The 12457-nt window shown below is 48.5% G+C and overlaps 1 protein-coding gene across 1 annotated transcript in view; it reads left to right on the top strand.

Annotated features, from left to right (window-relative positions):
* Nucleotides 1-12457, top strand: part of Abcc4 (ATP binding cassette subfamily C member 4) — a 219589-nt gene that overhangs the window by 34214 nt on the left and 172918 nt on the right. The gene's annotated exons all lie outside the window — the stretch shown is intronic.

Genomic DNA, 12457 nt, shown 5'->3' with positions numbered 1-12457 from the left:
AGATGGAAGTGGCAAGGTGAGTTTTGAAAGTGTTGAGCTCAGGGAGGAAGGCTGGTGAAGTTCTTTCATGATCAGGATGATGCTTTGGTGACCGGAGCTGAAGACATTGCCATTTCTCTGACTTATTACAGAGCAGCACTATATCGCTCAGCCATTAAGGTCACTTACAGCATTTGCAGACATCTGGAGTTCAGTTCTTAGCACCTACATAGTGGCTCACAGCCCTTCCTGTGTCCCCTTCAAGGGGAGAGTATGCCATCGTCTGACTTCCGTGGGCTCCAGTATATGTTCAATGTACACAGATTACACCCAGGCACACACACAAAGTACATACATCTTAACTGTTTGAGGTCCAGTGTCACAGGAAGCCGACAGTGTTTTACCCTACACTGAATGCTGGTGTTCAACATGTAAATGCACCTTGTCGTCTTTGATGCTCTTGAGGAGACATGTCCTGTGGTTTAGAGGAAGTACATTTGGATCAGAGCCCAGAATAACCAGTGCCCAACAAGTAATTGTTAACTTCACCGTGCCAAATCTGATAAATCCCTTCCTGGGAGAGTATTGTCAACTTTCCCTTCCCAGGTAAACAAGACGTGGTGCCATGTGCCCCGGGTTAGCTGTGGTGCCCCAGAGTTCAGAGCTCACTGGAGCCCAGGAGTCACTCACCCTCCTGCCCTGCCAGTGACTGGGCACTGAGAGCTGAACCCGCTCTGGCTGTGGACTGGCTTAAACCCTAGTGACCTCCTGTGCCATCCATCCTGGGCTCTTGTTGTTGTTGTGAATGTTGCTGGTCCAACGTTGAGTTCTGGTAGTGTGGACTTAGAGAGAGCTACAGCACTCATTCACTGATAAACCAAAGATGGAAAGCCATGAGTCCTTTTAGGGTCATCCATGAGGGCAACTAGTTGGCTGCCTAGGAAACAGTGCCCTGGAGGGGTTCTCAAAGACTGGCTGTGTGGGTTGTCCTTCTGGTGGTGTCTTTAAGAGAAAAATATCATTTGCCTTTTTTATTTATGTATATGTGTGCATGTACCACATATATTAGGATGTCTGAGGAGGCCAGAGGAGGAGGTCTGAGCCGTTAGAACTAGAGACACAAGACAGGTGTGGACTTCCTGACAGGGATGCTGGGATTTGAACTTAGGTCCTCTGGAAGAGCAGCAAGCACTCTTCATCACTGTGCCTTATAATAGGTACCTTATAATGGGTTTAAGAGTGTTGGAAGTCTCACAGGTGGTTGGACGTCCTATCTGTGGAAGCTGTAGTTCTGTGGAAGGGTGGTCTTACGTGCAGTGAGGTGAAGGTTGTCCCAAGTGCCTTTGATGTGGTGAGGTGAGCGACTCCCCAGGAGAGCGGGTTCTTGCTGAGCGTGCCCTGTGACTGATGAAGAGCACAGAGTTCTGCTCCATGGCCTCGGAGAAAGGTGATAGATGCACTTGGTTCCAGAGATTGACCTCGAGCTTACAAAGGTGCCACAACCCTTGTTCCAGAAGGTGAATGCTCTCTCAGAGGGCGGTGTCCACTGCTTGGGGCTGTTTGTAGCTTGGAGAAAGGCAGCCTTGTGATGCAGACCGTTAGGTGCTGCCCTGTGTCCTCTTCTCCCTCAGGGTAGTCAGGCCCACTGTGCACCCGGCTGGACTAGGGGGAAGGAAGTTTAGCCAGGCTGGTGGGTGCAGGCAGGATCTTGGTTGGCAGTGCACTGGCAAATTGTACACATCTAGGGATAGTGATGGGGAACTGGTTCAGTTGATTGTGGGGAACAAGGCGTTGTGTTTTATAAAAAGATAAGGAGAGAAGGAATATGTTTGGTGGCTGTGTAGTCAGGTATGGGGGAAGGGGGTGCCTCTGCGGGCCCATGCTGAGGCATCCCTCCCCCCTGAGGGGCCAGCCACATGGTATAGTATAGAGTTTATTCAGGGCATGGGGAGGGGAGTTGAGAGGGTAATAGAGACAGAGAAAGGGAGAGAGAGAGAGAGAGAGAGAGAGAGAGAGGGAGCAGAGGAATAGAGAAGTAGAGGCCAGCCATGAGCATGTGGAGAGAGAGAGGGGAGGGGAGTGGGGAGAGGGGGAGATGGGATGCAAGGACAGAACAAGAGAGAGAGGAGGGGGCAAGCAGCCCCTTTTATAGTGAGTCAGGCACACCTGACTGTTGCCAGGTAACTGTGGGGCGAAGCTTAGACAAAATGCTAACACAAGAGCTATTTAAACCTTTGGGGTTTAAGTAGGAGCTATCCTGATGAGTGTATATCTTTAGCTGGGGCTTGGATGCTGGGGGGATGCCTCATCTGCATAAGGAGGCATTCCAGGTGTTGCTGGACATGACCTTATAAGGGGAAAGGAAGTTTAACCCTGGCTATGTGGTCTCCTCAGGTGAAGCAAAGCGGGAACACAGGACTATGTGCACCGGGGCATGCAGGCCCGGGTGGGGGTGAGGATCCTACTCCTGCTAATTTCAGGGTAAGATTTAGGAGTTTGGACACACCTCAACCCCACTCTTGCTCAGGGCCTGTCACCCCCATCCTCATCCCTGTGGGAGAGAGTGTACCCTGAGGCTCCTTTAGCCCAGTTTTTGTTTTATTTTACTTGTGTTAAGCATCTCAGGGATGACAGGTTTTTTTTTTTTTTTAAACATGGCTGCAGAAAGTCTGAGTTTAAAATTAATAGCACGGTGAGCTGCTGTCTCTGTAGCTGCCTGTGTGGAGTTTACTGGACAAATGCGCTGTACACCCACAGCTAGTAGAATTCCTCCAGGAAGCTCTGGAGTCTCAGTGTGTGCTTGGGCACAAAGCGGATGTCTGCTAAGTGTCACAGGAACCAGGGGCTTCAGGGTGGCGTCACATAGGTGTGCCACTTCTTGGATCATCTGGTCCCTTGTTCTGTAGTTTACCTCTGTGACCGGGTATTTCACAAATTGAAAGCAGCATGCTCTTGAGGCACCCAGAGTCTGGGTCTGTCCCCAGCTTGTCGTTGTCCATGGTGTCAAAGGCTACCCTCCCTTTGGGTGCAGTCCTGAGCCCCAGACGTTTAAACAGCTGACATTTCACAGTGAGCGTGGGTCCTGCTTAGTAGATCAGGTACAGAGGTGCAGGCGGCAAGAGCTGAGCAAGAGCAGGCAGCGCTGCTGAAGGGATGTCAGTTTTGTCCGGTAGTTAGCGCCGTTGGAGCCGGGAAGGGTAGGAAGGTAGGGAAGCCTGCGACAGCACAACCCGTGGAACCCTGGTTTCTCTCTTAGGAAGCTGCTTATTCGAAAGTCATGGCAGAAGAGTAGAGAAGGGGGTACCTGGGGAACACGGGCGTTCTCCCCAGGAGTAACGGCAGCAGTGGTAACAGTAATGTTACTTCTCAGCAGGATGGGCAGTGTTCACACTCTGAAGCTGTAGTACCCTTCGATGTTACTAGCGGTAGTAGTCAGCACTCACACTGTGCTGGCTCGTTTATGTTAACTTTGTGCTAGCCTCTTCTGAAAGGAGGGAACCTCAACTGGAAATCCCTTCAGAAGTTCTGCCCAAAGGACATTTTCTTAGTTAGTGATTAATGTGGGAGGGCCCAGGGCATTGTGGGGGCTGCCATCCCTGGGCCTGTAGTCCTGAGTTCTGTGGGAATGCAGGTGGAGGAAGCCAGGAAAGCAAGCCAGTAAGGAACACCCCTCTACGGTCTCTGCATCAGCTCCTGCCTCTAGGTTCCTGCCCTGTTGAAGTTCCTGCCTTGACTTCCTTCAGTGATGCAGTACGGATGGCTGTAGATGTGTAAGCTTTCCTCTCCAGGTTGCTTTTTTTTGTTTTTTAATCGCAGCAGTGGTCACCCTGACTGGGACAAGTACCACTCAGCAGCAGCAATGGAGTACTTCCCAGTAGTGATAGTAGTTGAAATAGCAGTGTTACTAGGACCCACGTTCAATGCAGCGCAGGTAGTTCAGTAATAGTGGAAGGTTCTTGAATAAACGCTACCTATCAGGAACCACATGTGTGTGTGCTTTATACACAATGCTACTTTTACTTCTTTTAGGAATTCGGTGAGGTAGAAGTTACCCTTATTATCAGTCAGCCCCTGACTCCAGGCTTGTCAGTATTGTGTTCCCAAAGCCACTCCAGAAACGAATGACAGAGCTGAGTTTCTGTTTCTTGTACTCTGAGATGAGCCCAAGCCTTCTAGACTGCGGGTGGTCTAAGGTCATGAACTTTGCCCTTAGCTTCCCAAGTGGCTGCTGTTGATCTCAGCCCAGGGATAATGGTGCGGAGATGGCCTCGGGGCAGTGGTGACACATGTTTGTCAGTTGGGATACAGTCCAGGTTGTAGTGTCTCCTGGGGCCACAAAGTCTTATGTGGTACAGGAAAGTGGCTGTCACTGGAGAGCCAGTGTGTCACCGTGTATCTACCTGGACACCCATTCCCACCTGTGGCTGTCTCACACACCTGTTCAGCACTTTCTCAGCAACTGGAGTGGACTGGTATGATCTGGAATGGCAATGGGATTAGGAGACCCTGCTGCTCTGAGCAGAGGCTGACAGCTGTTTTTTATTGAGCCCATAGCCAGGGTCACAGAGTATGTGCCATTTGCTGGGACCCAGATCAGCTGCTACTGAGGGCAGCTCTTTTGCTCTGGCATCTGACACACTGTCCTATTTGCAGGGTCGGCCCAGGCATTAGGGATCAGGGTGGCAGGTACGGTAGTCCAGCTTTGGAGCTGAGGTGGCCAGGCTTGCCCTGTCAGATCTCTTCCTTTGCACTCATTTCTTGGTTGGTTTATGATCTGATACTGGACATGGATGCTTGCTTCCCTTGATGGACACAGTGACCAGTACTAGATGTCACAGTGACATTGTGTCTCTACCATGACACCTAGCAGACCTTCTGATGCAGTGAAATCTGGGGAGCCGAGAGTCATTTGTGTTCCGATAGGAAAACTTCTTTTTTTTCCTACCCACTGCCAGCAAAAGGAAGCTTGCATTCCAACACAAATACTTCTATTTTCACGGACTGGCCTATCGACGCTACTGATTTGGAGGAGTCAGAAATAACTTTATATGGGGTAGCTAGCAAGGATCCAGTTACATTTCAAAATCCACGTCCCGATGGATGCACCGGTGGGTGTGGTGGCAAGTGCCTGTTACTCAATTAGTTGGGAGGTTGAGCAAGAGGAAGAGAGAGTTCAAGGTCAGCCTGGGCTACTGAGTGAAGCCTGTCTCTAAAAAAACCAAGATAGCACCTTCGGATGGTGTTTGAGGTTTTACATGTTATACTTGTTCCTTTATGATCCAACTCCTGACAAAAGCAAGGGAAGGAGGAAGTGCTTACTCTGGCTTGGTACCACCACTCACAGTTTGAGGGAAGACATAACTCATCACGTGGGTGGGTGAGCGCGTTGGCTAGAACAGGAGATAGTTGGTCATACTGCATCCCAGTCAGAGAGTGATGAGCCGAGCTCTCTGCTCACTTTGTCTTCCTACCTCAGTTGACTAAGTCTAGAAATCCCTCCCAGGCTTGCCCAGAAGTTCATCTCCTGGGTAATTCTGTATCCCGTTGGGTTGTCAGTCACTATTAACGGTCACAGGTTCTGTGAGACACAAAGGATGAGTGTTCGTTTAACAACCAATCTTAGGAGGAGGTTCTCCTTTAGTGATCTTGGCTCCGTGTTGTTCGTTGGACTTTGCATTTCAGATAGTAGAAGGATGAACGCAGTGTGGCATCTTGTTTCTTTGGTGCTTCAGAAACACAGGGAACTCCTCTAGGAAGACAGCGCAGATGTGTGACCCATCCACCCCAGCTAGGTGCTAACGCAGCACTGCCAGAGAAGAGACACATGTGCTGTCAGAGTGATGAGGTGTCTTTGCCTGTGGGAGAGTAAAGTTGGGGGCCTCAAAGGAGCCTCAGTGGACTCTCCTGCTTGTGGAGCCTGTCATAGGCAAGGCACGCCAGGGGTTGGCTAAGTCTCATAGTCTATAGGCTGCAGCCTCGCCTGTGAAGTTGGCCTTCGGCCAAGATAGTGTTCTTTGTTTGTTTTTGTCTTGTTTTTGTTTGTTTGTTTGTTTTTTGTCTTTTTGTTTGGTTTTTTTTTTGTTTGTTTGTTTTTGGTTTTTTTTTTTTTTTTTTTTTGTTCTTTGTTTTTTGTTTTAAAGACAAGGTATCACTGTGCACCTCTGGCTGTCCTGGAACTCACTCTCTAGAACATGCTGCCCTTGAACTCGGAGATCTGCCTGCCTCTGCTTCCTGAGGATTCAGCCCATTGCCTGACGACCTTTCTCTTTTTAAGGTTTGTTTTTATTATATTTATGTGAGTGTTTTACATGTATGTATGTCTGTATGTATGTATGTATGTATGTATGTATGTGTGTACCACATGCATGTAGTACCCATGGAAGCCAGAAGAGGGCATTGGATCTTCTGGAAATGGTGTTGGAAACTGTTTTCAGCATGGTTAAGGCTTTTTCTCTGATTGTCACTCCTCTGGGTGGAGGCTATAGGGGCTACTAGAGGCCACCATCTGAGGAAATTCTACCTGTGGAGCTCAGATCTAAGGTCAGAGGTCAGCAGTCAGTTCCATGGTGACATCTGTGCCTTTGCTTGGGGTTGATTCCTGAGATGTGTCAGGTATGCATTTCCTGCCTCTTTTTTTTATGTGGCTCTAACTTTCAGCTCAGCCGAGGCGGCCAGTGATTAGAGACCAAGGGGGAGATGACCCAGGTAAGGAGAGGTGGACCAAGCCTTGTAGAGCAGGTGTGGTCAGTTGTGTGTGCCCTGTGGGTTCCTGGCCACTCTGTACTAGCTTATTAACGTTCACAGTGATGCCTCTGAGAACCAAGAGAAAATACTTTTAAATATATATATATATTTAAATAAGTTAGAGAATCGGTCGCTTCACTGGAGCAAGATTGTATTCATAAAGGTAGGAAACTGAGATCAGTCATTAAGACACTATCCTCGAATGGGGTTCTCCATGCCATGCCCAGGGAAACTCGGCTTTTATAAGCATCTCTGGTCAAGACTTGTGTTCTGCTAAGACTGTCTGCAAGCAGCAGAATTTGAAAGCCATTTGTGAAAGCTGATGTCCTGACCACTAATTACAGTGTTTCCTCGGGCCTTCGAACTCAGCTTAATTTTTGAACATTTTGTGCAGAGGATTGAACCCATAGCTTTGAGTGGGCTGAGGTCTCCCTCGAGCCCTGAGCCACCCTCCCCTTAATCTAATGAACACAGTCACAGGTCACAAACCCAGGCCCCTTCTGAGGTAGACAGATGACCTCAGCTGCAGATGGTCGGCTCAGAAGGGGTTTTAACTCTCCTGTGCTCGCTCCTCGGAGGGACAGTGAGAGAAGGGGGACTTGCTTGTCTTCTCTCTGTTCTACTTCTTGCTCAGCTGCTTGCCGTCAGGGCCAAGTGTCAACATTTTCTTATTTAGACTTTTAAGAACATTCCAAAACCACCACAATAGCCCAGAATGAGAAGCCCCAGTTTGTCTCTCTGAGCTACGCGTCTGTAACTTATCAGCTCACGCTGAGACCTGAGTCACCCAGGGTCCTGCTCCCTCCATTTTGAAGCCATTCCCACATATCACATCTTTTATCTAAGCATTTCAATTTGTACCTTTAACAGCTGAGGCTTCCCCTGTGGAATTATAGCACAGTTGTTCCGCAGACACGTTAACTCAAGCGTCAGTGCCGTCAGCCTCGGCTCATTCCCCTCTCTTAGGTTTTTGACCTACATTTCATTGATTCTTTTGAATACCACTATGTTGCCAACTAGGGCTTTTGAGCTCAAGTGTTCTTCCTGCCTCAGCATCTTAGGTGGTTGGGATTGATTATCAGGGCAGGCGCCACTGTACCTCACATTCAGTCATTCAGTCATTGGACGTATCTTTTCTTGAGATTATGTTTATAGCTGTATGTGTGAGCATGGCGGTGTCCACGCGTGTGTGGTGTCCACAGATGTCAGAAGAGGGCATGCAGAGGTACAGAAGGTTGTGAATCTCCTGACTTGGCTGCTGGAACTTGAGCTGAGGCCTCAGCACAAGCCTTCTGCACTCTTCACTGCCAGCCCGATTTTCTTAACACTGGTTTCCCTAGACTATGGACTGGTCCAGTGAGATGCATCTCACTGACAAAGGTGCCTTTGGATTCTTTCTATTTCTTGTCTGCCCTTCACTCTACAGTTACTTTTACTGTCTTACTGGTTTTGAAATTGAGAACACCGAGTTGCTTGCTTAGCACAGAGGTACCTACAGCCTGGGTTGGCCCGGTGGTGTCGCTCTCCTGAGTCATTGAACATGTTCCCTGTCCCAGGAGTTGTAGATATGAAGGGAAGTGACTCTGCCCTACCCTGTAGTATGACTTAATCTGCAATGCTGTATACCGTCACTGCAAGGGACCCAGTGTGTGCTATCATCACTGCAAGGGACCTAGTGTGTGCTATCATCACTGCAAGGGACCTAGTGTGTTCTACCATCACTGCAAGGGACCTAGTGTGTGCTACCAGCACTGCAAACGACCTAACATGTGCTACCATCACTGCAAGGGACCTAGCATATGCTACCATCACTACAAATGACCTAACATGTGCTACCATCATGGCAAGAGGCCTAGCATGTGTTACCATCATTACAAGGGACCTAGCATGTGTTACCATCATTACAAGGGACCTAGCGTGTGCTTGCTGTTCTTAGGTGTGTGTTGCTAGGAGACGTTCATGACGAAGGGGTGCTGGCTGCATCATGGTAACACGGCAGATATTTTCCCACCTGGTTTATTAGGTTAAATCTTTTCATAATGGGCAAGCCTGCCCTGGATAGCCTTTTGGTTACCCTGGGGTACAGTAAAAGCAAAGGAAATTCTTGCTTCTTTTCAATGTTAAACTGGTTCTTTAACATTCTCCACTGATGGATGAGCTTTTTGTTGGCCCAGACAAGAGATTATCTCTAAAGATGGCTGCTGTTCTTGTCTTCTGTGGTGCATCCCAATCCCCTTTAAGAGGTGATCGTATTGTTGTAAGTCCTTTTAAATTGTGTGTGTGTGCTCCTTCGTCCACGGGTTCCAGGGGTTACACTCAGGTCACCATGCTTGCAGGGCAAGCTCTTTTACCCAACGAGCCATCTCACTGGCTAGAGGTCGCTTGTACAGCTAGTTCTGAATCATCTTTTCCTTTAATGAGCACCGTGCTTCCTGAACGTCGACTTTCCCGTGCTGTGCTGAGCTGAAGTGCTTTTGTTTTGTGGTTTTGAAACTTCTGGGTTCCTGTGCGCTCTTGTTTGATGCATGAGGTATGGAAGCATTCCTCAACAAAACTAACCATGATCTTGCAGTTTCCACACCGCGTCTCCAACATCCCCTCCTTCTCAGCCACGGAGACGGGGGAGGGCAGACAATAGTGTGACTGGTCCCTGCCAGCAGGAGCCTCCTGTGCTAGGGCTGCTCAGGCCCCACACGCTCTGTCATTGGAATCCGTGATTAGCGGCTTATGCGAACCCACGGATGCTCACACCTGTGTTGTGGACTCACGGTGAAGTTAGGCTGGAAGATCCCAAGTCAGCCGTGCACCTCTGAGACCTCAGTCTGACACAGTCCCTAGATCCGCTGTACTCCTCCTTGTCTCTGATCTTTCTCCACTTCACCTTTGTTTCCTGGTCCCTCCTTTCTAAAGTCTACTGCCCACTCCTTTCTCCCACAGGCTCATTGTTTTCTGTGTTTGGGTTTCACTATAGCGTGATTTTCTCTGACAGCTTCTTTGTCTCCCTTGTTATGACAAAGATCAGGGACTGTGAAATTGGACAGGAGGTGTCTCAGGTCCTAAGGGAACATGTAAGAGGCCCCAGGCCCTGTGGGGACAGTGTCCCATCAAACCCTGTGTAGTAAGTTACTCTGCAAAGTAGAGTAAGTGCCCAAGTGCCAAGTGATTCAGGCAAGCTGATGACCAAATGCTCCATTGCGAAGTCAAGGGCTCAGAGGCTGCCACAGCGGTATCCAAACCTGGGCCTTGTACCCTATGTGGCTCTGAGTAGCTATGCCTGAGTCCCAATGCAAAATTGTAAACTTAGTTAAATCATTCATTTTTTTCAGTATATGTAAATTTTTTTCTCCTTGAATGGGGTGGGAGGACTGGGAGACAGGATTGTATGGTTCTAACCAGATTTTGAAGATGACAGCCTGGACTGAAGGAGCCAAAAGGTTGGGGCCTTGAGAGGTCATCTTGGACTCTTAACACTTCCACGAAAATTAAGTTGTTTTGTGGCAACAAAGGGCAGGAAGCTTTTTTGGTAGGGCACAGAATGAAATCTGAGATGAAGGTAGGACTTTCTTTGAGATAGCCTTTTCTGTGTAGACCAGGCTAGCTCCAAACTCTTATCTTCTTGCTTCCACCACCAAATTCTGGGGTTATGGGCTTGTTTCAGTACACAGCCAGCTGCATTTTCACCGTCTCCTCTCCAGGTCCCAGAAAGCTTAAGTCTCTTGAGTTAGACGTTTGATAAGCATTTGTGTAGTTGTTTTATTGTTCCTTCCTAGGTGAGGGGTTAGAGAGTACAGGCCCACTGGAGGAGGGTGAACATGGTCTAAAACCCAGTCATTAAGGGCCCATAGACTGAAGGCACAACCCAGCTGGAACTCACAGACGATTCTGTGATGAAGACCTTCCTCTCTGTGTCTATCCCTTTTCCTTTATCTACCATGCCTTCTCATATTTTCTCTGACATTCTCTTGGTTCATGAGTCACACCCAGTCAGGAGAATTGTGCAGCAGACAACAACTCCATGTATGCATTTGGAGTCTCAGGCACACGTGGAAGGAGTTACCCCTGGGATCCTGGTGGAGGGTCCAGGCTCATGTGCTATTGGCCCAAGCTGTCCTGACTTATCCTAGGCCTAAGTCCCTGTGTGAACAACACGGCCTCCTTGACTCTCGGGGTTCTGTCTTAGTGAACACTACCCAGTCATTGTGATCACGGCGTCAGGCACTCTTGTGTTAATTCTCTGTGTTTCCTGAAAGGTGTGATCGGTGACAGATGTTACAAGGAGCCTCTGAGTCTCTGGGGTCTGGTAACCTTGGGGCCTTCACTGTAACTATTTCATATAGTAGAATGTCTTTCTGTATAATTCATAGAACTTCTGTGACTCTGTGGAAGGCTGTGTGTGTGTGTGCATGTGCGCACGTGTGAGCACTTGCACATGTATGTGTACATACAGAGCATATTTGATGTCATGTCTCATTTGAGGGACTGAAGCATCTCCTGTAAGTTGGTTGGGATGACGTGTTAACTTTTTCTTTCTGTTCTTCCTCTTCTCCTTCCGTGCTGGGTATGGGTTAGGCCCCTCACTTCGTGTGGATAGAAAATGGTCATCAAAAGCAAACTTGTTCACTGTTTGCGTGTCTGTGTTGTTTGAAAGGAAAAGGTGTTCAACGTTAAGTGTTTGAAAGGCTTCCAAGCCTGGCTTTTTGTTCTTGAGGAGGAGGAAATGGTGTAGGCCTATGTGTTTACTTTTGGTGACTTGGATTTGGAGTGAGTGTTTGGTTTTCTTTTGTAGGGGGAAAGGTCTGTAAAGATTTGCAGGGAGGAAGTGGGTTAAGGAGGGTGGGTGGCCTGTGAGTCAGGAAACTTAACCTGTTGGGTACTGAGGACTCAGATTCTTCCATGCCGGCCAGAAAATGCCTTTCCTTTAGCTTTAGTAGCTAAACCCCAGAGCCTCTCACCTCATTGGTATGGGATTTTTATTCTTGTATGATCAGCACATAGTGCTATAAGGCTGGTAGAAAACCCACTCATGCTGATAGCTTTTAGCCAGGCATTTATGACATGTTAAGTTTTGACTCCAGGCTGCCGGAGTGAAGGTGGTAAACTGGGTACACCTTAGTGTCTAGGGGACAGAGACATGCCATACTTGTCTCCCTGGGACCTTGCAAGCACTTCGCCTTTTAACACACTCAGCAGAAAGTCTGCAGTGCACCGACATGCAGAGCGCTGAGAGAGGTTGCAAGGGTCTCTTTTTTTGACCTGGGTTGTGCAGATACTTTAGCTGATAGCGGCTAGAACAGGAGGGGAGGAGGTGGTGTGAGCATGCCTCTTGTAAGTGGACCATCCTTTCACTTCCTGGTAGGCTGGGTGGAGCATTGAGAGGTCTTAGGAAATAGGGACAGGGCGTGGGGTGGAGGGGAGGTCAAGAGCTGGCCAGTCTGTATTTAAGCAAATGACCAGCCCTTTTCCTTTTCGGCTACTCCCCTCCCACATCCCCCCCCCCCTTATTCATTTTCTGACAGGATTTTTTTTTTGGCAATCTGTCAGTTATGTTTTAAAGCTGATTATAACTTGTGTTGAGCATCCACATGGACCAATCACAGTGTGCGGATGTCTTTGAGGCATGCACACAGACCAATCACAGTCCGCGGATGACTTTGAGCCTGTGTTGAGCATCCACATGAACCAATCACAGTGTGTGGATGTTGAGCCTGTGTTGAGCATCCAGATTGGCCAATCA

Source organism: Grammomys surdaster, unplaced genomic scaffold (assembly GCF_004785775.1).
Source record: "Grammomys surdaster isolate TR1022 unplaced genomic scaffold, NIH_TR_1.0 65, whole genome shotgun sequence".
Lineage (NCBI taxonomy): Eukaryota > Metazoa > Chordata > Mammalia > Rodentia > Muridae > Grammomys > Grammomys surdaster.
The sequence above is the reverse complement of the archived record's forward strand: the minus strand, read 5'-3'. Positions and strand labels throughout refer to the sequence as shown.